Genomic DNA, 24,933 nt, shown 5'->3' with positions numbered 1-24,933 from the left:
ATGGTTAATTTGGGTGAATGCGTATGTTTGTGCTTGCAACCACATCTGCTCTCTTCTGGAGGGAATCAAAAGCTTCCATCTGTTTATTGTCATAGTTTCTAGCCTGTGTATATGAGTTCTCTTTTATATTGAACATCAGGCCCTGTTTTTGTAAGCCAAGTGGTTCAGAGAATGAGATCTGAACACTCCTGGAATTTCAGGAGCTATACTAAGCAGGATGTACCTATACTGTCATTTCAAAACTAATCTGGTTACCTTGAAAGCCATATCTTAATTTGAACGATAGAGAAAGAGGAGATTCAAGAAGAGAATGCTGTACACTGTAAAAAACTGCTGGTTGGCATAGCAAATACTGCCTGTTGTGTGACAGGAGAGATGCTGCACAGCCTGCTCCTCCCTTTCCCCTTGACAGCTGCCTCCAGAGTGCCTTGTCTGTGCCTGAATATATACAGATACATTTTTTTCAAGTAATGATACCCTATTTCTAATTCTCCTATGTAAATTATAGTGTGCAAGATGGCACAAGTTCATTACATTTGTTAATTTTATCAATAGAAGGTTCATAAAAAAAGTAAAGTGCCTCAATCACTGAGTTACAGCTTGTTTTAAAAAGCGTGACTTCTGAATAGTCCTGGATAAATCACTTGCCATCTTCGTCAGCTGGCAGAGTTTCAACTCGCATTTCATTAGAGAGCCCGTCTCCAAACCAACACACGAGTTTGCAAGGTGGCCGCTCCTTATGTGTGAACCCCATAAAGATGCTCTCCTCTTCTGTCATCCGAGTTCAACAGACCTGAGCTGCTCTACCGTATGTTACTAATGCTCTGACTCCCTTGACTGCTAAGCTGAATCAGTGCCTCCCAGCACATGATCAATAGATGCCGCGGGAGGTGAGGTGTCTTTAAAAACAGTCGGAAGGGCCTGAACACACATGCTGATGTTAGAGATCCCGCTATTCTTTTCTCCTTACATCCCTCAGAACTACCATACCTGTCCTCTGAACTGCATATCTGTTAAGAATTCGCTCATCAGTCCTCAAAAGACTTTATTATTAATGTAAAAATCCTGCTCTGGTTGGAGCCAAGTTCTCTGGTAGGATCATCACTCTCTGTCTGACCTCACTAATAGATAATATTAGTGGGGCTCCATCAGATTTCACCACAGATAAGCAGTGGGTTGTGACGCGATGGGTGGTGTGGGTACCTTATCTAAGCGCCATATGATCTAGAGTGAAAATGTCTGAAGAAACTGGTAGAAATTAGAGTCTTGGCAGAAATAGCTCTTTCAGTGAAAGTGAAGCATAAATGTGTTAAGTTGGGCAAGAGAATTTCCCAAGGTGTTCTGCTGAAGGTTTTGTGGTTTAAAAGCCCACTTACAAAGCAGGGTCATGTGTGCACTCTTGCCTTTATTTTGTGCTGCCCAGGGCAATATTAGTTTGTAAGTTACCCATGCTGTTTGAGCCATAGCATTTCTGCTTTCAGAAATCTGATCATCGCTCCTTAATGAGCACGGAAAGAAAATAAATTCCCACAAGTTCAGATTCTCCTACTCGCTGTATGAGTCTGTTACACAATTTATTCAGTTAATCTCCTGCAGAAACTTTGCCATTGGAAAAGCGCGAGTGGAAGTTCTGAGGTTTCATGAATTCCAGCTGTGGCTGTTGCCACTGCATACCAAATTGGAAATTAAAGTGGTTCTGATTACAGTACTTGCAAAAATTCTCATGGTGATCCGGTTTATTCTTATGAAAATCGACAATGTAGTTTGTAAAGAATTGTTCAAGGTTTCACTTGTAGGGCACATATTTATTTGATAACTTAAGCCTGTAATTCTACAAAGTGGTGAGTCTGTTTTCTGGTGCTTTATACCAGATCAAAAGCTCCGATGACACATGGAACAAAGCATTGAACTAGTACAAACTCCCTGTTTGGTTTGAGTCTGTCAAAAAAAACCCAAACAGTTGTGTAATAACTTTGTCTCAGCAGATTTTATGACATATCGGGTATCGTTTATCTTTGCAGAGCTGGCAGAAAGCTAACATAAACCACAAAGGCTGCGTAAACTCCAAAGTGTACGCTCTGGCTAGTTTGATAAAAAATGTGATCATAATGTCCTGCCTAATTCAATCAAATTTATAGTGCCAGATTACCTAGTACTTTGTGTATCTGACATTAAAATCGAACCACAGCCTCCACGACTGGGTAACACCGTCTGAATAAAGGGAATGTTGCCAGGAATTACAATTAAGGGCCACTCGAGGCCAAGTTTCAGAAGCAATATCTGATCTGGGGGGCTCTGAGCACCCACGGTGGAGCGCCTCAGGCTGGCTCGCACAGGCGCAGGGCACCCGCTGGTCCCATGTGCTCCTGCTGTAACGCTGAGTCTTCAGGGCAGCCGAAATGTAGTTGGTAATTTTTCAAGTTGGACACCCCAGAATCAAAAGCCTCAAATATTAGTGGACTACTTTAGAAGAATTAGGCCTTAATCTCTCCGCTTTGATCTCCCAGTCTAAACCAGTACTATATATACTATACATATATATAAATATATATGCCTTAAATACTGTGGACAAGTTAACAGTTATAACTGCAGTTACTGCCCTTTCCCCCACATATAATACATGACTTGTCTCTTCTACCTGGCTACCTGTTTGCATTAAACTTCTCTGACAGGCAGAATTACCCCGTGTTGTGATCTGTTTCTCTACGCCAAGTACACGAGGTGGGCATTGAGCGTGGGAGAAGACAGAGATCTTTTCGTTGGAGAGGAGCCATTCAGGTCTTGACTGGACTCATTAAAGTGAGCTGAATGCTCTGGCATCAGAGAAAATCTGGTCGTGTAAGCCCTAAGAACATTGGATTCCTTTTATAGCACTTTCATATCATAAATATTGCCTTTATTGGTACTCTCAAAGAATTCTGCTCACCTTGCTATACAGAGATTCTTTGCAGCTGCTGTATTTATTGGAGGACTCTGATGCATATTCTTCCATACACCACTTCTTGCTCTCCCACCTTCCTTCCTTTTCATCATTGCAATTGCATGGCAGACGTGAAAGATGTATCTTCAGGTAAAAGAGGAATTTGATCGTCACAGAATTCAAATGAAATGCACAGAGAAATTAAGAAAACATTGTTTAATACAGTTAATTGAAAATTGTTCCTAAAACCATCCCCAAAGCAGAAAATGTTTTTGCTTTTATCTACAGATTATTTTTGAAAAGGCACAGAAATGTAGCAGGTTCATTTTTGCATCCGTGAGGCAAGGAGATTTCACTGGAAATAACATGAGTTGGTTTCTAAATCAGTCTTTCCTTCTATCTTCATTCGTCTCCAAGCCTCTGATACGACAGGATCACAGCACTGGGAGATGGAAAGATTTTGGAATAGTTTTCTTAATGATTAGGCCAAAAGCTTATGCGAAGAGCCTCATGTTCTTCCAGTGGAAATATCTATGTAGTTTTTATATAATAGTCAGCTCAAGATCCTTACTGAAATGTGATACTCAAATTCAGGAGATGAGGGAACAGAAACTGAAAAACCTACAAGTTCCAATGGCAAGCCTGATTGCTGGAAAAAACTGATCATTTAAGGGCTCCACTACCCAGCACAGCAGTTTATAATCTGGTGTCTCAAGGAAACAAGACTTATGTATTGTTTACTCCTCAAGCCCCCATTCCTAATCTTCCCCAGTACCTTTTGAATCCATCAATCAAATCATGCATATATGATACAGGAGCTGAAACATCAAAGGTTTCAAATTCCTGCATGCTTCATGAAAACAAGTAGCTGGGTGGAAGAGACAAATCCTGTTACTGTTCCCATAGAGAGGTGATTTACAGGACTCACCCAGTATGACCCACCACGGGACAGCGAGCTGCAATGATCGCCAAGCCTTAGGAAAGCTTCACTCATTTTTCACCTTATTAGGCATCAGAGCACACAAACATGAGGCAACTCCAGAGGAAGCCAAGCTTCATTAGTTTCTGCTGCTGACAGAACTACTTATAGTGATTTTGTTGTACTGAGAGAAGAACGGTGATGTTTTTCACACATACACATGACCATAGACTTGCATCCTTAATGGCTTGCATGAAGAAGCAAAATAAAAAAAGAATTAGAGATCCCCGTTAGAAGGAGGATAATGTAAATGGTCCTTGCAAATGACCAGAACCCAGATGGGCTTTTGCAAAAGGGGTCCTGTTAAATTAAACATGTGGTGCAGAAAAATCCCAAGTATGCAGGCTACACTGCAAGTTGTCTGCATTACATATTCTGCTAAGTGCAGAATCAAATCCCAATTTCTCCAAACCTCAAAATGCATTTTTGACTAAAATGCATCTTTTGACTAAAAAGCCCAGAGAAATTAAGAAAGAATAAAGGGACATACATCTCTTTTCCTGTCTGCTTTACACCAGACTTCTTCTGGCATTTCTGTATTACTCAAAATCATGATGCTCTCTGAGTGTCCTAGCAAGCAATTCTATTCCCTTACGGAGATTTAGCAAGAAAATAGCCTGTGCAGCTCTTCTAGAGTTTGATTCGTTCTTAGAAGTAATTTTATTGGTACAAAATGTATGTTTGTCAGTTCCACTGCCTCTATACTAGAAGCACTTTGTCAGTTCAAAGTAGCCATGTGCCTGTATTTTGTAAAATGTTGCTGGAACTGATGTTGCCTGAGCACCCATGGGCCAGGACCTGGTCTTGTACAGCACCAGCTGTGGTGAGGTCCTGGATCCAGAACCAACATTTTCAGGCTCTGAGAGAGGAAACAGGAATAAACAGTAGAGATAGACAGGATAATGAACTTCAGCATCCAGAGTGCCTGCCAAACTCGTCACCTTATTCTTCCCAATTTTTTCTTGGCAAATTAAAAAAAGGAGTAACAAAACATACCATATTTTAATTTATGCATGCACAAGTCTCACACTGAGACACGCCATTCGTTCATTTGTAAAAGCAATGGTCTTGATGTTTTGTACAAGAAGGGACTGAAATAATCAGCAGTTGAAGCAAGATAACCACAAACACCAGTGAGCTGGGTTTGAGCCTTGTCATAAACCAGTGTCAGGGAACACATACCAGTTTGTAGCATGTCAGACTCTCCTGAGCCCCCCACAATCTGTTCCTGTTTCTGATAAACAGGAGATGGCAGTCCCATTATACAAGAACTACATGGAAATCTTCCGTCACTAAAATAGTGATTATTAAGTGCTTAAGAAAAAAAAAAAAATCCTGAAAAAATCTATGTGCAGAGTAACATGAAAGCATGCAGGCAGGTGTCAGGTACATAGGCACGCAGCTCCATGCCGTGTTTCCTAAGGAAGGAGAAGCATTGCCACTTTCATTCTGTGTCCGCGCCCTGGACTGCCAGGCTGCCCTTCTCCTCCATTTCTGCCTAAGCAGTGGCTGCGGCAGGGATGAGCTCTGGGAGTCAGCAACGGGGCTGCCACGCCGGCCCACCATGCAGCAAAGGGAAAGAAGCAAGCTGGCAGCACTTCATGCACGTAGAAACCTCCCACAGTGCTCCTGCTCAAGAGAGCTTATTTAATTTAAAAAACAAACAGAAAGTGTACTGGCAAGAGTGCTCATTTATAGATACGTATTGCGTCTTTCAGAGGCCCTAGAGGGAAGGGGGAGCACGCAGGAGCTATTTTTTTCCTAGGCAGGCATATATTTACTGGAAACTTTGATTGCAGCCTTCTCCCCTCCTCCACGCGCCCGAGGTTGGTTCGGTGCAGCAGCACGTTCACTCTCATGGTAGTGCTGCGGTAGTGGCTGTGCAGACGCGTGCACCCGGTCAGGACTGTCTGTTCCATCATGCCCCAACTCCAGCTTCATTGTGCCCCGTGAGCCTCCCTCACCCTCATGCACTGGGATCAAGACACTGGGATTCCGACAGGCATTTCCCAGTATGTGGGGCTTTGTTTGGCACTGTCCTTTCTACTGTACTAAGATCTAATACAACATAAATTGGTGGTGTAAAGACAATCAAAACAGTTGCAAAGCTATAGAAATATATGCCATTTTCCACTACAACTTTGAACTTACATTGTAACTACCTCCATTTTCTTGTAGGAAGAACCCAAGGAAATAGTATTACTAACATCCATCTGAGGAATGCTTCTCCTTGCACGGAGATCCCACAGAAATCTCTAAGTTTGACGGGCATTTGCATTCTGATAATTTGTAATCCGTTTGCCAGAATACCTGGTACTGAAATCAGTGTCACTCAGCTTGAAGGCTGGCAGGTGTGTGTGTGTGTCTTGTTTCAGTCCACAGCTGAATTGGCTTGACTGGAATGAATTGTTGCAGATCTTTGTGAAACCCTTGGTGTAAACACAAAAAAACCATACAGCATCCATAACAGTCAACTCTGGTTTTACATTTTAAAAACTGCAGCTATGCTGAATGTTATAAATGATACCAATTAAAACAATTTTATTTTGGGTTCTATCAATTCAGGTTGAGAAACGATAAGCAAAAACAGCGCTAGGTGCGCGGAGAACTCAATTAGTTCCACCACACGCACACCTGAGTCCTAAAAGCAGCATCTTTTATCCCCGGATCTTGACCAATCTCCTCTCGCTGGATGTCCGTCCCGCTCTTTCCCCATTGGGTCGTTAGGGTTCTCCTGTTGGCTCTCCTTTGGCGCGCTTTTTTCAAATCTCAAGGCCTTTGTCTCCTTCCGCGGGCCTTCCCTGCCTGGTTTTGCTTTCCTTATCTCCTTCAGCTTCAGCGGGCTTTTCCAAGCAGCGATTGCCTCAGGGGAAGGGGAAGCCATCACATTGTCTCAAAGGAGAACCACAGGCACCCACTCACCACAACTGCGATACAGGTCCCAGATTTACATAGGGTACAACCATTACACTTATCACAGTACATTCTATTTTTGACGTGAATCATGACTGCATTTATCACACTGAATAAAACCAAATCTGTCACTTAATGCAAGGCAAATACCAATAATTATTCTTAGCCAAAGAAGTTCATTATACTGTTAATACCAATAGTGGAGTCATGCAAGTCATGGAGCCGGGATTGCTGGAATCTCTTCACGGTTCTGCCAATACACTGTGTGGCCTTGGAAGAGGTAAAGAGTGAAGGAGGTGAAAGACCTTGAACAACTTCTCTGTACCTTAGTATTCCCCAAGGGAAAACTGGAAATAATTACTTGTTCATAAAGGAGGTTGCTTTTTATGCAGTACTTCAAAAATCGTGGCTTTATAGCATGAGAAGTAAAAGCTCTTTAAGCTGCTTTGTTTTCATTTTCTAGTAGCACAGAGTGGATCGATCAGCGCTGTATATTGATTCAGTGCAAAAAAAGGAGTAAAACAGAAATATGATGGAGGCAGTTGTATGCAACATAGAAACCTGCCATGCCTTAAACTAGTTTGGTTAAATCTGTCCAAAGCCTCTGGACAAAAATACATTTTGGGTTATCTCAGATCAAATTAGGAACAGACTGAAGATAAAGGAAATTAAAACCACTGTTCAAACCCAGGCAATTCTACGTGCAGACAGCCTGTAAGAAACCACATGGACACTATTCTGCAGCCTCACAACAAGCTTTTGAGGGCGAAAGCTGTCATCTTCACCTTTTCAATGCTTAGCTTTTATGTTCTTTCTTCCTAAATCCAGAAAGAATACACCAAGAACAATTCAGATCAGTTGTGTCATTGCTGAGGATTAAGCAGCAAAGACTAAACAATTTCTTAATTTGGGGTTGAGGGGGGTGGGATGGGGTCATCATTAGGCAAACAAAGCAAAGCACTTAGTACAATAGGTGGTAAGTAGACTATTAGTCTCTGCTTTAGCTTGAACCAGGAAAAGCAGTTTAGGGGAGAAAAAAGGGATTTAGCATGAACATATCCCATCTACCTAAAGATGTGCTAAACTCAGTAGCAAGGCCCCTCGAATTAGTAAAGGGATAGAATTTACATAAAAAATACTCTGTGCATTTTTCATTAGTCCCCACTTGATTTTGTGCTGACCTGCTTTTAATGCAGCTGCTAATGGAGACCAAGGTAATCCAAGTTCACAATGGTGCTTGATGGAAGATGTTAAGCAAGTGGTTCTTTAAAAAACGTCTCTCCAGCTCATGGAGTGCAACAGATTGATTAGTTCTTGTTTTCTCTTGCAGTTTTGAAAATAAATATTGAACCCTTGAAATATTTGACCTGGCTTTGTTGCCACAAACATTAGTTTTAAACTATACAGAAAATACTGTGATGGGGATCCAGAAAATCCTGTTGTTCCCAGTACTAGCTTTGCCAGTGAGCATCTGCTCGGTTAAGCCCCTGTGCCTCTTTTTTTGGTATCAGTTTTTCAGTTGTGGAATACACAGAGGAAGGTGGGGGTGAATAACGGGCCGTATATGATTTATTTAAAGAACAGTGTGCTCACGTTTATCTGAGGAGACCCTTATTGTTGACTCGAGGATGTACTAAATCCTTAAATGGGTGACATAGGGAGTGTGCTAATTGTCCAGGCACACGATATGTTAATATTGTTAACTTGAAGATATACTAGGTCCTTGAGTGGAATGTGCTAATTGTCCAGGTGTGAGATATGTTGATGAGTTCCCAGAAAGTTAATGAATAGGCATGAGTGACTTGTATAAAGAGGGGGCTGAAAGGTTCCCTCGGCGTGCTTGAGTTTGGTGGAGGGATCCCCCATGCACCCAGCGCTGCCGAATAAAGATAACCTCCGCTCACTCAAATATTGGTGACTGACTCTTTAAATCGGGGGGAGGAAGGTATGCAGACTCCAGACAGCCTGCTAATCCTCACCAGAGAGCAGTTAAGGCAGCATTCACAAAACCATTTAGCTTTTCTGTTCTTCACTTCTGATCAACTTTTTTCCTTTTAATTCTGTAGGGTTACATGTGAACCTCTTGACCTTCTTCTGTTTTATGGTATCAGGAAGGCTATTTCTCTGGTTTCTTATTTAATTTAAAACCTTAACCTGAAGCTGCCTCCCGGAGAGCTTTCAATTTCTGTTGAAGTTGACAGGAGGTCTATATACACAACAGATTGAGGATTAGGTGTACTGACTGTCAGGTCACATATTTCTTTACTTTCTAGTTCAGAAAATCTACAGTAGGGAATAATCACGTTTTAGTAAAGGAAAGACTAGCTGATAAAACCACCTGTTCTCCATTTCTAATGCCTGAGTCTACTAAGCATAAAATGTGTCTTCCTGACAGCAAAAATGTGATGTAAGCTGCTCTTCTACTTCCCAGAACAAAGAGCATCAGGAAGGATTTTGTTCATTTGTCTCTGAACTGACATGAGGTTTTGTCATGATGTACCATCAAAATTGGACATTTAACCAGATAAATTACTCCAGTCAGCTACAGATTTTTCCTAAGACAACTGCAACAGTTACTTTCCAAAAAGAAGGCCATTTTCTAAGTGCTTTCAGCAATACAAGTTTAAAACCTAACTTTAAAAACCAGCATTCCAGCTGCCATGCCGTGTGTTGGCATAGTTATCAATAAATGTCAGTGAGCTTTCACTGTAACAAGGACAACACTTTTAAGTTCAAGCTAGCATATTTCAGGAAGCCTTAAATTACTATTTCTCAGCGCATACAACGTGAGTCTCAGTATTTTGGGGAAGCTTTTATTTTTAGGGTATTCCAGTTTCATGCTTATATTCTTATTCCAATTTTAAGAGGAACTGGCCAAGCAAACGTAGGTCATAGCTGTGGCTCAGCTAGGTTCTGTGAAATTTCTGATTCACACCCATGAAAGAGTCAGGAAGATATTCAAATATATCACCTCACCCCTACAAACCAGGGCACTCGGATATATGTGTGCTTAGCATAAGAATTACTGAAGGACATCCTGCGCACCAGAATTAAGATGTAACATTCTGAAGTAAAATATTCACAAAGTAATGTGAGGTCATACATTTGTTTACAAAGTATATCAGTCCCATTGACTTACAAGAGAAGTCTCCACGCATCTTTTGTCATACCGGTTTTCTGTTTGAAAGGCAGTACTAACACAGGAAAGGCTTTAGCCTTTACTTCTTATGTACACAACATTTTTAGGCCTTGGCCGCTGCTCCTACTGGTAACACCTGTGGAGTCCTTTTAACATGCCTTCACAGTACAATCACTCAGGTTTCTGTGCTGTGAGGAGGTGTTAAAACACTCCAGCAGAGAGTAGTATATTTTGACAACTTCTTCCTATCAGTGTCCTGCTGTGAAGGGGATGACTGCAGTCAGGCAGTATGTATCTTAACAAGGAGCCAAAGCAGGCAAGCTTTTGCAGCATATTCTCAGAAAACTGATTGGAGTCTTACTTTGTTCTTACCTTACACCCCGTAATACTTCATCCATTTGAAGTGTCCGGTTATGTAAAGAAAGAAAAAAAGACCATTAAGCCACTGGAAGAGAGGAAGCAACACATATATTGTTTTATTATCTTCCCCGTATCTGTGCTATGTGTACATTTTACTGAAATTAGGTCTAGAAGTTGCTCCTTTAGCAGCACCACTTAACTGAGAATTCATCAGGGGCAGGTGGGTCACAGGCAGTGTTTTACCATCGTGCATCAGTTCACTGGCAGCAGTGTGTAGAAGTACAGTCTTCCTGTGCTTTACAGGCTGGCAAGCATCCACGAGTGGTAACTCCACTTAAGGCACCTCCCTGTCCTAAGTTGCCGAGAAGGGACACAGCTACAGCAATTGAAGCCAAATCCTCTGACGTCCCCTACAGCATGATATGGCAGTTGGGAAGGACCAGGGAAGAGTGGAACTCATTTCTACAGTTTCCATCATTCCTTGAACAGGCATACAGGCCTCAGACTCTTGTCTTTTTCAATACCATTAAAATAATACAAGTTAAAAAACCAAGAATCTAAAAGAAGTTCTAAAACATCAACTTCAGAGCTGTAAAAAGCCAAAATTCATGCACTGCCTAATAGTATCAAACATTTGAAAGTCCTCATTTCAGTCTCAAAGAACTCCTTACAATAGTGAAGTAGCGCCCAGTTCAGGCTGTAGGCTGATGTATCATCTTCTCAGACATGAACTCCTGCGTACATCATTTGGTCACCCTGCGTTACCCCAAGGGGGGATGTGTTAGCACTCGGTCCATAAATTGTTCTTTTAAGGAAAGATGCTGGAGCCATTACTACGGTATGACTAGTTGGTATTCTGTGGTTAGCTCGTGAAGGGTGCAAGAGCTGTCCACCAGTAGGTGCAGGACGTAAGAACCAAGCATCTTCAGCCACCCCAATAATAGGAAGGGATGAAGCTAAAGTCACACAGATGTTGCTCATCTGAGGACCACTATTCAGTGAGCTTCTGGTGGCAAAACTGGAACTGGAGAGGCGAGAAGGAAGATCAGGTTCCAGTAGCCAAGTCTGGCCAGGTGCAAGTCCACTTTGCTGCCCCTCATTCTGGGTTTTTAAGCATTTGCAGCAGCAGCAGCAGGGCACAGGGAACCCCCCTCGCCATGGCGGGTCCTGCAGGGTCTCTCACCCAGAGCCACTGGGTCACACTGCCCGTTTGTGCCGAAGGCAAGGCACGGCACGCAGCACCCCAGGCAGCTGCAGCACTCCCAGCCCACCAGCTGCCCACCCAGGCACTGCCTCAGCTCCTGTCCCAGGAGGTTTTATCTCTTGCCCTGTGACCTGCCTCTAATCCCCTCTCTTCACAGCAACAAAGAAGGAGCCACTAATAGAAAACCATTTGCAGCTACTCCAGCTCCACCTTCCTCATCTCTCTCCTTCATTCCTGCGGGGAGCAGCACTGGTTTCTGCTGGAGGTGGCACATCTCCCTGTGGTTGGGGGTTTCTGCTCCCATGGGACCCTCAGCAAGGCTAAGGGTGCAGGGTACAGAAAGCCCAGGGCTGTCCTGGCACCAAAGCTTCATTCATTCAGGGGCTTGTCAGTAGCTGAAATGTCAGAGAGGGGAGGCTGAGGACTGAGCTGGCACAACACATGGAAGATGACAAGTGAGAGAGAAAATTTCAGGAGCAGAAAGAAAATACAGGGATAACCAGCTTGCAGAGGGCTCTGAAGTGTAATTGGTACAAACTGGTATCAAAGTGATTTTTACCTTGTTTAACATGGATAATCAATTAGATAAATACAAAGAAGAAGATTTTAATCTGAAAAACGTAGGTTAAATTGATTTTGAAAGCCCTAAGTTGGTCTAATTTGTCTCCATGGTTGAAAACCTAAAGACTGAAAATTTTAAAGGGTGATAAATTTTTGGACTTCTGCTTTCCCTACACACAGTGCAATCCATGAATTAAAAAGCATGTTTCATGGGACAAGATATCTATTTTAAGATCTCTAGAAGTTTCAGCTACACAGGAAAATCCTAGTGTTACAAAGACCCTGTAGCAGCATAGGAGTGGCTCGTCTTTGAACTATAACCAAAACGAGACCATTTGTGGTGTTTCTTAGTCCTCTTACAAGTCAAACTACCTCCACATGAACAGGATCTGTGCCTGAAGCATGGCTAGCTTGTGCGTAACTGCAGGGAGGAAGAAAATTGTTGCTAATTGAACACTGTGAAAAGCAGGGAGTTAGCGCAACATCTTTTGAACCACTATTCTGGTAATGTGCACCACTATTTGCAGCTTGCTTGAAGACTCCCAACACATGTTCTTGAATGTACACAAAAGTGGGTTGCCACAGAATTTTTAGGAGTGTTGCCATTGATTGCAGAGGGAGGCTGTCCAATGATGCAAACTTTTAGAAACATTTGCACAGAATTATCTCCTTTCTGATGATTTTTTTTGTTTCAATATTAGATAGCAGCTTGCACATTTATGCTTCATTAACTATTTCATAGGTTCAGTTGACTTATATTTCAATCTGCCAAAGACATCAGCAGTCATTACCATTGCCAGTCAGTCACATTCTGTGCATCATTTTTTAATTTTTTTTTTTTTTTTTTAGATGTAGTTAAAGCGATCCTTGGATTCGGAAATGTTAAATGATCTCTCAGTTTAAAACTACAGGCCTTTCCAAATGCTTCTCAGCACACTGAGATGTGCATTTTGCCCTGTTGCATTTTAGCTCTACAGGTGTTAAGGTTGGCTGACTGCGTAGGACCTAATCCTATAAATCTATGGGCATGATCTAGAAAATACTGAGCAACCCCAACACCTTTTAAAAAACATCCAGAGGTGAGTGACGTTCAATCTTCAAATAGACTCTCCAAGCACTCAAGCGATACTTTAAGCCCAAAGCTATATTTGCCTTAAGGTAAATTCTATTTTATTCACACATTAACCTGGGCACTATTAGGCCAGACTAAATACTAACTTTTATTATTTGTTGTTCTGGGGAAAAAGCAGCCTCAGACAGGCTTTAAGCATGTGCTTAGTGCTTTGCAGAGTTCATCATAATAAAATGTACCACAGTAAAGATAACAGGATGCAATTATTTCCTTCCATCTTCCATGTTAAAAGAGTATAAAGACACCTGCTACGTCAGGTATTCAAATGCTAAGAAATTCCTGAGGTTGTTCATTGCATTAACACTTTGAACGATGGCTGCCCTTACATCATTTCCTCTCTCTGCATATACACTGGCTTCAACAACGTGGTCATGTATTATTTTTTCCTGCAGAGGATCACACTGCCTCACTTAGCAAAGATAAATTCTTGGACACTAAATGCAGAGTTCCTATTCAGGGTCTGCACATGCATTTGTGTGTGTTCTGGGGGCATTTGTTTCCTGATTCAGAATCTCTCATCATTTTGTCATAGACTGTTCTGTGCTGTGAAGTCCACTTAACTGCTGCAGAAGCAGATGAATGTGATTGTGTATAAAAATTGTATGTGCTTACATAACTTGTGACCCACTTTGAATTGTGACGAGATAAAAAGGGCTGCATCGATACATTGGGATGCTGGTTGTGAACTACAGGGGTAAACCATGAGTAAGTTTTTATTCTGATTCCTTATGTTCAGTCACTCTCCGCTTTCTTAGTCTTTCACCTGCCAGGGTGAAATTTTTCATTCCTGTTCTTTGTGAGCTTTGGGGAAGTTTTAAACAAAAGCAATCCAGCCTGTTTTGCATGAGAGGACAGTAATGACAGTTTCCCATTATTAACAACAACAAACAATCTTGTTACCTTTTCTGAGTATCCCTGCAGCCAAAACAGCTTGAGCTTTGAATTTACAAGTTACCATGGTAATAGCCCTTAGAGAGCAGTCTCTCTTTCCGTGTGAGGTTTGTTTCTCCTATTTAGGGAAATGCAGGTTCCCCCTCGTGAATTTTATGTAGACAGACAGCAAGATGATGACGAATTCCTGTTATTCTAAGCAGAAAGCACAAACTGGAAACTTCCTGATTTGCAGCTGCTTTGCCTTCCCTGCAGTACCATTGTTCAGCACCAGTATTTTGCAGTCTTCTGTAATGTTGAAGATTGAACTCTGCCACCAGATTTCAGCTATAATCTTGTCATTTCTTAATGACAAGTGAACATCCAATACAGAACAAAAAAACAAGGGAAGAACTAATCGCTTTCTGCTAACAGGAGCCTGCAGCCCAGTGGTCAGACCCTGTAAGGTGCTGATCAGTTCTCTCCTGATGCTGTGTGTGCTGTTTCCCCTGACATCAGGTCAGTCAGCACCGTGCAGGGTGCTGGCACTGGCCAGGACTGGCCCTAAGTGAAATACTGAGAAATACAGGAGGCACACTGAGAATGCCCTACAGTAACTTAGTTCTTTGCATTTCATGAGTGTGGCTCTATGCTAGCTATGAGGAGTCACACAAATATTCGATGATAGATAGCCAGGCACTCCATATACTTTATTTTTGCCATGCCCAATGTGTGCCAGCCATGCCACCCGCCCCCAGCTGTTAGCCATGAGGCCTGGGGGGCCCTCTGCAGCTCATTATTCCTCTGAATGTTTCAGCATGCCAGGGTGGGGGTGGATCCGTGGTGCTGGGCAGGGAGCCCTGGAGAATGCAGGCTTAAGCTTAACCACACCACTGAACACACAGCAGCCTCCTTCTCCCCATCTCCCCACTGCCTTTATGCACATTGAAAGAGAACAGGAGGGGGAAGGAGCTAGCTGAGTGTGAATGTCGCACTGAGAGAGGCTGAAAGGTGAAGAAAGAGAGAATCAGACCTGTGTCAGCAAAGAAAGAAGGAGCCAGCTGGGGGGAGAGAGTAGGCAGGGAACCAGACCTGCGAGACTGGATCATGGTGTGGATGGGGGCCTGGTGAGGAAGACTGAGGCAAGGCACGTAGGAAGGAGAGTGCCGCTCCGGAGAGCCGGCGGGCTGCTTTGGTGTCAGGAAGAGAAAACTGGCTGGAGCATCACGGAATTCAGCATATGCTAGAAAGCAACTGCTACCTGAGATGGCTGCTGTAAAGCTGCTTAGGGACTCTGTACTTCTGCCTGCCTCACCCTGTGCCGTCCACGCAGATGTAGTTCCCCAGGGAATGAGTTTAGGGGAAGGGGGAGGCTGGGACTGACAAGGCACAAGAATCATGGTAGGAGCTGAGACTCAGGAAAGATTGATGATCGTGATTTAGAGGTAGGAGGCAGGGAGCAGCTGCCCAAGGCAGCCAGGATGGGGTTCAGGGAGCCCACCGGCTGGAGACACAGACTTGCTAAGCCAGTTGTGCTGGGGGATTTCAGTGACCAAACCGTGAGCCTCACAGAACTGAAAACCAATGCTGCCTCACACCACTGAGCAGGTCTGTTCTCACTGAGCTGCTGAGGGTCTGATTCTCTACTCACGTCAGTGTAACAGCGCTGCATGGAGCTACTCCTGGCAGATGGGCTGGTGCTAGCGAGGGGGAGTCCCATAGAGCAGTCTCCTAGTTCTGGCTCTCTGTAACCAGACAGGTAGCTCCCTATAGCGACTGCTTGCAAACTCAAGATTTGTTCTTTAACAAGAGTCCCTTTATTAGGAGTTATGCTAGTACTCCTTTATTATGTTATAATTAAGGAAGTGAAGAATGCCGGAGAATAAAAGAGTAATTCAGCATAGAGCCAGGAGGCCCTTGTGCCAAGGTGATGGGTGAGCACACATCTTTCTCTGCACATCATTACTGGAGGTTGGTTAGTGAGGGGGAGCCATCCCTGAGCCAGGAGCCACACTGTCAATACTTACTCAGCAAAATCCACACTGCTGTTGTAATGAGGAAGCTACAGGAGAAGCTAATAATTACTTGAGTGTTTAATACAATGAAAAGAGAAAGCTGCAGTATCAAATATTTTCAGATTTAAACCTGGTGTCAGGTTTTCTTTTGTCATGTGGTACCAAGGTGTCCTCCTGTTATTGAGAAAATAGCTCTCTCTAATGTAGGCTTGCATGACTTCCTCTGTTCGTCACATGCTTTGGCCAGGTTTTAGGTGAAAACAGACTAGAGAATCAACATTATTATCTGTAAAAACCTACACTGCCTCTGCAGAAGAAACCTAGCAGACCTGTAAACTTATTAGTTTAAAAAGGGACACAATCTCCACGTTTTACATAGAAACACTTACTGCCTGTTAGAAGCCTGTTGGCTGCTTTTAGCGCTGTGTGCTTATGTGAGCTTATGTGAGCAGTGTCCTGCTGATGTGTGGCTTTACTTTATCAACACAGGTACGGACAAGAATGATCCCAGAGCAGGCACTGTGCAGCATTAGGCGTGGAAGGTGCTGGCTGGAGTAGCCCAGCTCTCCTCAGGACTGGGGAGCTCTCCAGTTCACTACTATTTTTTTTTTTTTCTTTCTTCTTACTCTTTTTAGGCGGGCTAGCTTTTTTCTTTTTGAAATGAGCTGCAAATTTAACAAAGTTTTAATTTCAGAAATGTTTGCAAAGCTTCCGCAAGCAAAAAAGAAAGAAAGAAAAAAAGACAACAAGCATGTTAGCATTCTGTTTTGAGAGGCGCATGAAAAAGAAGACACCTTTGTCTTTGATGTACATCTACAGTTACAATAGTTCTGTGTACTTAATACTCACAGTCCCACATGATCCATGTGTAATGACTTGCCTAGTCACAAAAATCTGAGTGGAGCTCATATTTTACATTGTCATTTTCTAGTGCCACATCTTTAAAAACAAACTCAAGAAATATTAAAACCAGTTAGTACTGTTCATCCTCCTTAGCAAAGAGAACAGAGCAGAGGTGGCTCACATTAGTGCGTTTAACACCATTAGCCCTTTTGGGGGCCATTATTTTTTAACTGAACCAGTAATTTCCAACAGACTTCAGTAAAAATCCAGCTCTTGAATTTGCCTTCAGTTAGACTTTGACAGCCCCTTCCCTCCTGGTGACTGTCCTTTTTCTCCAAGCTGCAGGTCTGTTTTGTCCTTCCTGAAGAGCCAGCCGTATGTCTGGGCTTTTCTACCACAAGTCTTTTAGAGGAGGCAATTAGGTGTTCATGTGTTTCCTGCTGGGCTCTTCCCTCTGGAATGAGCCCCCTCTGGATGTCAGCAAAAGGCTGGACAGTCCAATGGCCCTTCTACCCTGAAAAGACAATCCACCTATTGCAGGGGGTTACTAGAAAAGAGAATGGCAGAACTTACTGAGCTGGTGATTTACTGAGGTGTTCTTTTTGAATGGTTGTTCAGCCTGAATGCTCTTGATTGTTCATATACAATAGGCCTGATTTTCAAGAGGGAACGAGTCCTGTAGCTTCCCTGGGAGTCAGCAGGGCTGCCAGAGCTCCCAGCTTTGTGAAGACCCAGGTGAGCTCTGTCTGTAAAGATCAGGCGCAGGCGGTGCTGAACAATGCTGCTGTTGCAGATGGAACCTGAGAATCAAACACAGCTAAGAGTTGAGCCAAACTTTCATTGCCAACTTAAATCACAATGTGTTTAGAGTTCAAACAAGTCTGGATATTCTTTTAAATTTAGTTAGTTCTAAGTTTTTCTTTCTTTTTGGAGATGCAGCTGCTTCAGAGTTTAAAGGATTAGAAGCCTGAAATGCTGGAAATCTCTCAGGAAAACCTGCTTTTAAAAGCTCCAGCTCTGAATTGGATGAGTATCTGACCCCTTGGGCTCTTATTATTTTCTGTTGAACTTTTCTGCAGTAAGCATTTTCTAGCAAAGTATAAAAGACTGCTATCAGAGGCTTAGTGTTTCTATCTGAACTGAAGTCAAGTCACTGAGAAGTATCATGACAGCTTGAATCATGCTTCATAAGCTTAACTCAAGGTCTTTGCAGGCATTTGGGTTCATCAGAGCGTGGTCAGGAATAAGTCCTGACAGGGTGTCTGTTATGCTGTGGAATAGCAATTCCATTTGTATTTGTGTGTGTGTATTACCTGATTATCAGTCAAGGAAACTGTGCAAGGTGCTGCATAAAATAATACGGAAGTAGTTTCTGCCCTAAGTTGCTAATAGTCTTCATGTGAGGCATTCTGACTGAGGAGACATACAACAATAGCATGCCTTTGAGGAGGAGCTGGCTTTGTGAGTATTTAGTTACAAGGACCTTCTCCCTCAAACAGGACAATGGAAAGTGCAAAAAACCCATTTCACTGATGTTTTACAAGCTGGAGGCTTTCTATGGGCTAGCAGGGAATTGGAATGAACATTTTCATAGCAATTGGGAGATGGTAGAAAAGGTGAAGACTAGTCAAAAAGATTTTGAAAACTGGTTAAGGAAAAGCCTGTGAGGATGCTGAAAATAAAGAAAAGAAACATGCTTGACAGGAAAGAGAATAGGAGTCAGCAGGGAAGACTCAAAGAGAGGGGTGAGCAGACAGAATAGAGTTATATTTATCACGGTGATAACCATAACAATATGTTGGAAGTCTGGTAGTACTTCTCCTAAGAACACTTGAAACACTGAAAATAAAGACAAGAAAATTACTAGATAATTTAATGCAGGAACACATCCTTCGCAGTTGTATTAAGAAGATGGGATAAGGTAGACACCTTTCTAAATTGCTTTCCTTTTTAAATTTCTGTAGGAGCAAGGCGATGTAATAAATGGAGGTGTGGGATCCAACAGCTGTTAAATTCCAGATTTCAGTCACTCCCACAGAAAACAAGACAGACACATAGAAAATATGCAAACCGGCAAAGAGGCAATCCTTTCAACAACACCATGTCACGTAAGGGTTTTCAGAAGACAGTTAAGGCATGCGATGACTGACCTACAATGGGTCAGTCTTGGTGCTGTACTTAGACTGTATTGGAGATTAAATTAAGCAGCAATTTAGATGTCCATTGCAATACTAATTCTTTTATTTCTTGTTACAAGTTTTCATAGTGCTTTCTGGTTACTGCTTGTTTCTTTCTTGAAATTACTTTGATGTCTCTTGTGATTGTCTCTCTTGACACTTCCTTACATTCTGCAGACACAAGTTGTGATCTGCTTGGCTGTTCTGCAATTGCTCTGACACTTGAGAGAAACCTTATATGCCATCAGTCACTTACTGCTGCTTTGAATTTGCTGACAGACTGTGTGCCACTCATACATGCACTGTGGAATTGGCTTTATCTTTGCTGGCTTGGGGTTTGGGGACCACTTGTCACAATCCCTCATTTTAATCCTTTTTTTTGATGATTGCACTGGCATAATTCATCACACCGCAGCACAGGGGAAGTCTGCAATAACCGGTGGGGATGTCTCAGATTGGAAACCATGAAACTGCCTTGAGGAACAAGGCAAGACCCTGGAGATACTGCCTGTGGCCGTGGGTTGCAGACCCCACTACTTGAGGCTGTATGTCCAGATTTCTTGCAGAATAATGTGTGAGCACACCCTGTGAAGCTGAACATTGTTTGTTGCTTCAAATTATAGCTCCACCATGCAGACTGTAATAAAAGCAGAACTCAACAGGGTACAAAAGCATGTGATACAGCAGGGATCATCTTTTTCTGATGCCATTCTCTCCATTTCCCTCCAAGTTACATATGAGCTGAATTTGGCCTTGGAGGTCTAAAATGTCCTGACAACACCAGTGTGAACGCAAACTAGTAAGTTCTGCACGGCGCATATAGACAGGGGAGGGAAGGCAGCTGGGAAGCACACTGAACTGCAAGCACTGGCATGTATAGTAAAACTGATCACTTGGAATTTAGGCAAATTAAAGAAGATAAACAGTAAACCAGTCTGTTGCCCTCACAGAACCCAAGCCTTTCTAGAAATTTAGAAAAGTTCAGTTCACTTAGTATTTTTACTATTTTTCATTTCTGCGCTATGGCCATTAAAATAAGAGCAGCTCTGAATTATTCCTGAGTAGAAAAGGAATTGAAGTGGGGCTGGATTTTGCTATCCTCCTATGCCCAGGGAACAGCAGAAAATGCTGGAGAAATAGGGTGCCCTCCTTGCCCTGTTCATTACCAAGAGGTTCAGATCATTTGAAGAGGCATTGGTATTTCTGGATACTTAAATCAAAGCCAGACCTCAAGGTGAACCTCTGAACCTCTTTCAGCTTGACCATTACTTCTTATAAGTGATGTTTTAATTTTTATCTAACACCAAGAAAAGTCTTTCATTCTCCCCAGCTGGCATCAGAGATAAGGGACTAAATCCCCCAGACACTAAAACATTGGACAGTTCTGTCATGTGTTACTTTAGTCTCCTGCTCAAAGTCTTTCTCTTCTTCCCAGCTGATCTCAGATGTAACACAAAATAATTAGAGCAAAAAAAGGGTGGCAATTTAAAGTGTGACTTTGAAGTTTAGCCCGTGTTCTGATCTGTTGCCCTTCATTTTCCAGCCATCTGAGAGACATCTACCCTGAAGGGTTAACTCAGGCGTTAGGCCAGATCTACAATGGCTCATATATTTACATCAGGGGTTACCCTTAGGATGCACTAGGAATGGGCTGTGGGTTACAAAACTGCACTTTCACTAGGACATCTCATTGCTGATCCTTCTGCCCTAACGGAACTACTCAATACCAGGGTATGTCCACTCACATCGTAGTTTTGCTGGCATAACTGTTCCAATCCCATACCACCCCGCAGTCACAGCCTTGGTTATACCGGCCATGCCATCAAAGGTTTGTAATGTGCCAGGCACCAGTGTGTGCTCCCAAGTGTGGGGCTCACCAAGCCAGAGCTTACCTTACCTGTTACTTTGGCTTGGGATGGTGACGTGCTTGACTGAGTATCTCTTCAGTGCCTTCTACCATGATCTTCCAGTTGCCCCCCCAGCTCTGAAAACTCCTTATCATCGAGCCTCGCGTGATGCTTGTGCAGTAATGTCAGCACTTGGCCGGGGCCACTTCCATGCCCTGTCCCTGCTCCCACCTCCTGATTGCCCACAACATGCTTCTTAAACAATACCTTTGGTGGGGTTTCGCCACGCAGCAGAGAAATATGGGAAACATGGAGACCTGCACAAAGATCGCTGCAGAGCTCTCTTCTCAGTCTTAGGGATGATGATGAATGAATTGCTGCTGGGAGGAAGGAGCATGGCGAGCAGTCCTTCACGACGGAAATCTCCTTCTCCAGGAGCCAGCAGCCAAAGCTAGAGATCAGTGCAGCTTTCTTGAACATCAAGCCTTGTAGAAGACCTCTCTTAAGCAGGTTATCTGTTTTCACTCTAAATGAGTGTGCATCAATTGCCACCGTAACCAATAAGGCTTTTGCATACTCTAAGGAGATACTAGACCTCGTTTGGTTTATAGAACTAGTAAACATCCATATCTCTCCTAAGACACAACCCAGCACAACAAGGTAAACAGGACAGGTCCAAGCAGTGGCTTGGCACTGCAGGGGACAGACCAGCAACAACATGGCAGAAGCTTGAAAAGATATGTCTCTTCTTGCAAAGAATACAACTCTGATCTTGTGTCTCAGCAATAAAATCCTCCCTGTGTTCTCTTCCACCAGAGCATGCCAGTGGCTGAGAAACCACCAGCCTCGGCAGCCCCTTGCAAGATGGCAGAGACCTCTGTACTACCAGGTATCCTAATGAAAGAGTCGAATACACATAGCTGATAAAATTTTCTCTTACTTTTAGCTCCCTCCTTGGAAGGAGAGATAACACATGTTGGCACAGTCCAACAGAGCTGGCCACAAAGCCCCAGCACTGGCACAGAGATATTTGAGAGAAACGGCTAGATCCAGCCCCATTTTCTGTTTCAGTCATTGGCTGCACCTATCCTGTGACATGGGGAGAAGGGAAGTGGTCCACCCTCCGGGTATTTTCAGAATGCACAGCTTGCTTGCAATGTTGGTGATGCTAAAGCATCTCTTTGTATTCTTAACCAACATTAGCATTGTCTTCTAAGACCTTTTTCAATATTCCCTATTCTAACCAAGAGAAAATTTGAAGGGCCAGTTCCTCACCTGAAATAGTGTCATACAGTCACAGACTGGTTTGGGTTGGAAGGGATCTTGAAGCCCATCTAGTTCCAGCCCCCTGCCATGGCCAGGGACACCTCCCCCCAGCCCAGGCTGCTCCCAGCCCCGTCCAGCCTGGCCTTGGACACTGCCAGGGATGGGGCACCCACAGCTGCCTGTGTCAGCGCCTTGCCACCCCCGCAGTGAAAAATGTCTTCCGTTCCACTTGATTCATCATCAGCTGAAGATTTGGCTTAAAATCTTTTATTTCTTTGAAAGAGAAGATAAAAAGAGCCCTTTCTTTTCCTATTTGTCACCTGGCATTCCCATTGGCAGCAATGGCAGATTTTACTACCTTTTTCTCCCATTAGCCACCTACAAAGAGCAAAACTAGGCAGCTCCAAGCTGGAGCCTGTTTTGTCTTGTGTGATATCAACGCTATGTGTTACATGAATTTCACTTGCAAAACCAGCAGTGCAGTTCCCTTGTTTTCAGATCAAGCCACTGATCGTGTTCCTGGAGTCCCACTCAAAGCAACAAGGTCGCATATTTGAAATTAGGGGCACTGTTTGGTTTGCATATCTTCATTAATCGTTAATGTCTGGGCTTAGTGTGCAGAAATAGCCATGGGGTGAGTCCATCCCTTGACTTGTTACCTAGGCAAGTGTGATATGGACTTACTGACACTTAATGAAGATAGAACTCTAGGATGTGATTTTATTTGTCTGTTTATTTTACAGAGTCACTTTTCACAGTAGAGTTCCACTTCGGTATTGTAACAATTCATGAGATCTGCTGTAACGTTAGGCAGAAATAACCTGCTGCATAGACAATCTGGTGGGACAGGAACAGGAAGGCATGGCAGAGACAAGTAGAATTGTAAGACTAAAGAACCAATCTTCATCTGCTCAAGTAAGGCATATGTTATATATGAATTAATTTTTTAATCTCAGCTGGGTGACATTTTCCCAAATGCAGAAGTGTCACCAAATGGAACGATTTGTTGTGTTTGACACACTCCCCAGAAGAGGATATTGCCAGTAAGGGCTGATGGCACGTTAGGTAAGAACTGTGGTGCACTATTGAGCCTTGAGACTGAAATAAGGGCTGTTGCAAGTCAGAGTTGAGTTTGCAGAACTGTGTGTGGCCAGCTTGTGCTCTGCCTCTGACACAGAGCATGTTCTGAATGCGTTACTAAAAAACAATGATGGAATTTCTGACACAAACAGCACATATAAAAAATCCCCAGTTTGCCAGTTTCTCTTTTGATTCGGGCAGTTAAACCGAACTTAGAATCATAGAATCATTTAGGTTGGAAAAGACCTTTAAGATCAGGTCCAACAGTTGACCCAGCACTGCCAAGGCCACCACTAAACCATGTCCCTAAGCACCACATCTACATGGCTTTTATATCCTTCCAGGGATGGTGACTCCACCACTTCCCTGGGCAGCCTGTCCCAGTGCTGACAACCCTGTTGGTGAAGAGATTTTTCCTAATACCCAGTCTAAACATCCCCTGCTGCAACTTGAGGCCATTTGCTCTTGTCCTATTGCTTGCTCCTTGGGAGAAGAGACCGACCCCCACCTCGCTTCAACCTTCTTTCAGGTAGTTGTAGAGGTCAGCCTCCTTTTCTCCAGGCTGAACAACCCTAGTTCCCTCAGCCGCTTCTCATAAGACTTGTGCTCCAGCCCCTGCCCCAGCTTCATTGCCTGTCTCTGGCCATGCTCCAGCACCTCAATGTCTTTCATGTAGTAAGGGGCACAAAACTGAACACAGTGTCGCTGACCATTTCCCCTCGTATTATGGCAGCTTCATTCTGCTCCCCATCCCTGTCTTCCAGCGCAGGGGCTGGGTACCTAGAGAACAACCAACCTTACTATTAAAGACTGAGGCACAGAAGGCATTAACTACCTCAGCCTTCTTCTCATCCTTTGTCACTATGTTTCCCCCTGCATCCAATAAAGGACAGATTCTCCTTAGCCCTCCTTTTGTTGCTAATATATTTGTAGAAACACTTTTTATTGTCTTTTACAGCAGTAGCCAGATTACGTTGTAGTTGGGCTTTGGCCCTTCTAATTTTCTCCCTGCATAACCTCACAACATCCTTGTAGTCCTGAGTGGCCTGCCCCTTCTTCCAAAGGTCATAAACTGTGCTTGTTTTTTCCTGAGTTCCAGCCAAAGCTCTCTGTTCAGCCAGGCCAGTCTTCTCCCCCGCCAGCTCATCTTTCAGCACATGGGGACCACCTGCTCCTGCACCTTTAAAATTTCCTTCTTGAAGAATGTCCAGCCTTCCTGGGCCCCTTGGCCTTTGGAATTATCTCCCAAGGGACTTTGTCAGCTGGGCTTTTAAAGACGCCAAAGTCAGCCCTCCCGAAGTCCAAGTCAGTTCTGCTGACCCCCTCCTTACTTCTCCAAGAATCAAAAGCTCTGTCCTTGATCACTGTGACCAAGACAGCCTCCAATTGCGTCACCCACCAGTCCCTCTCTGTTCACAAACAAGAGGTCCAGTGGGGCATCTCCCCTGGTTGGATGGCTCATCAGCTGCATCAGGAGGTGATCTTCCACACACTCCAGGAACCTCCTGGACTGTTTCCTCTCTGCTGTGTTGTATTTCCAGTGGACATCTGGTACATTGAAGTCCCTCATGAGAACAAGAGCTAGTGATTGTGGACTTCTCCTGGCTCCTTACAGAATATTTTGTCT

At 43.4% G+C, this 24,933-nt stretch overlaps 1 long non-coding RNA gene across 2 annotated transcripts in view; it reads left to right on the top strand.

Moving 5' to 3' along the window:
* The window catches only part of LOC130158710 (uncharacterized), a 56,609-nt gene that overhangs the window by 20,229 nt on the left and 11,447 nt on the right, over positions 1 to 24,933 (top strand). Inside the window, exon 3 of one of the 2 annotated variants that reach the window (XR_008825464.1) lies at positions 12,926 to 13,232. The exons of the other annotated variant lie outside the window; for it this stretch is intronic. This is a non-coding gene — a long non-coding RNA (uncharacterized LOC130158710). Of the gene's footprint in view, positions 1 to 12,925; positions 13,233 to 24,933 lie in introns of those variants that run through there. 2 annotated transcript variants of the gene reach the window in all.

This window comes from Falco biarmicus, chromosome 14, assembly GCF_023638135.1.
Source record: "Falco biarmicus isolate bFalBia1 chromosome 14, bFalBia1.pri, whole genome shotgun sequence".
In the NCBI taxonomy this organism is placed as follows: Eukaryota; Metazoa; Chordata; class Aves; order Falconiformes; family Falconidae; genus Falco; species Falco biarmicus.
This window is presented reverse-complemented; position numbering and strand designations above follow the sequence as displayed.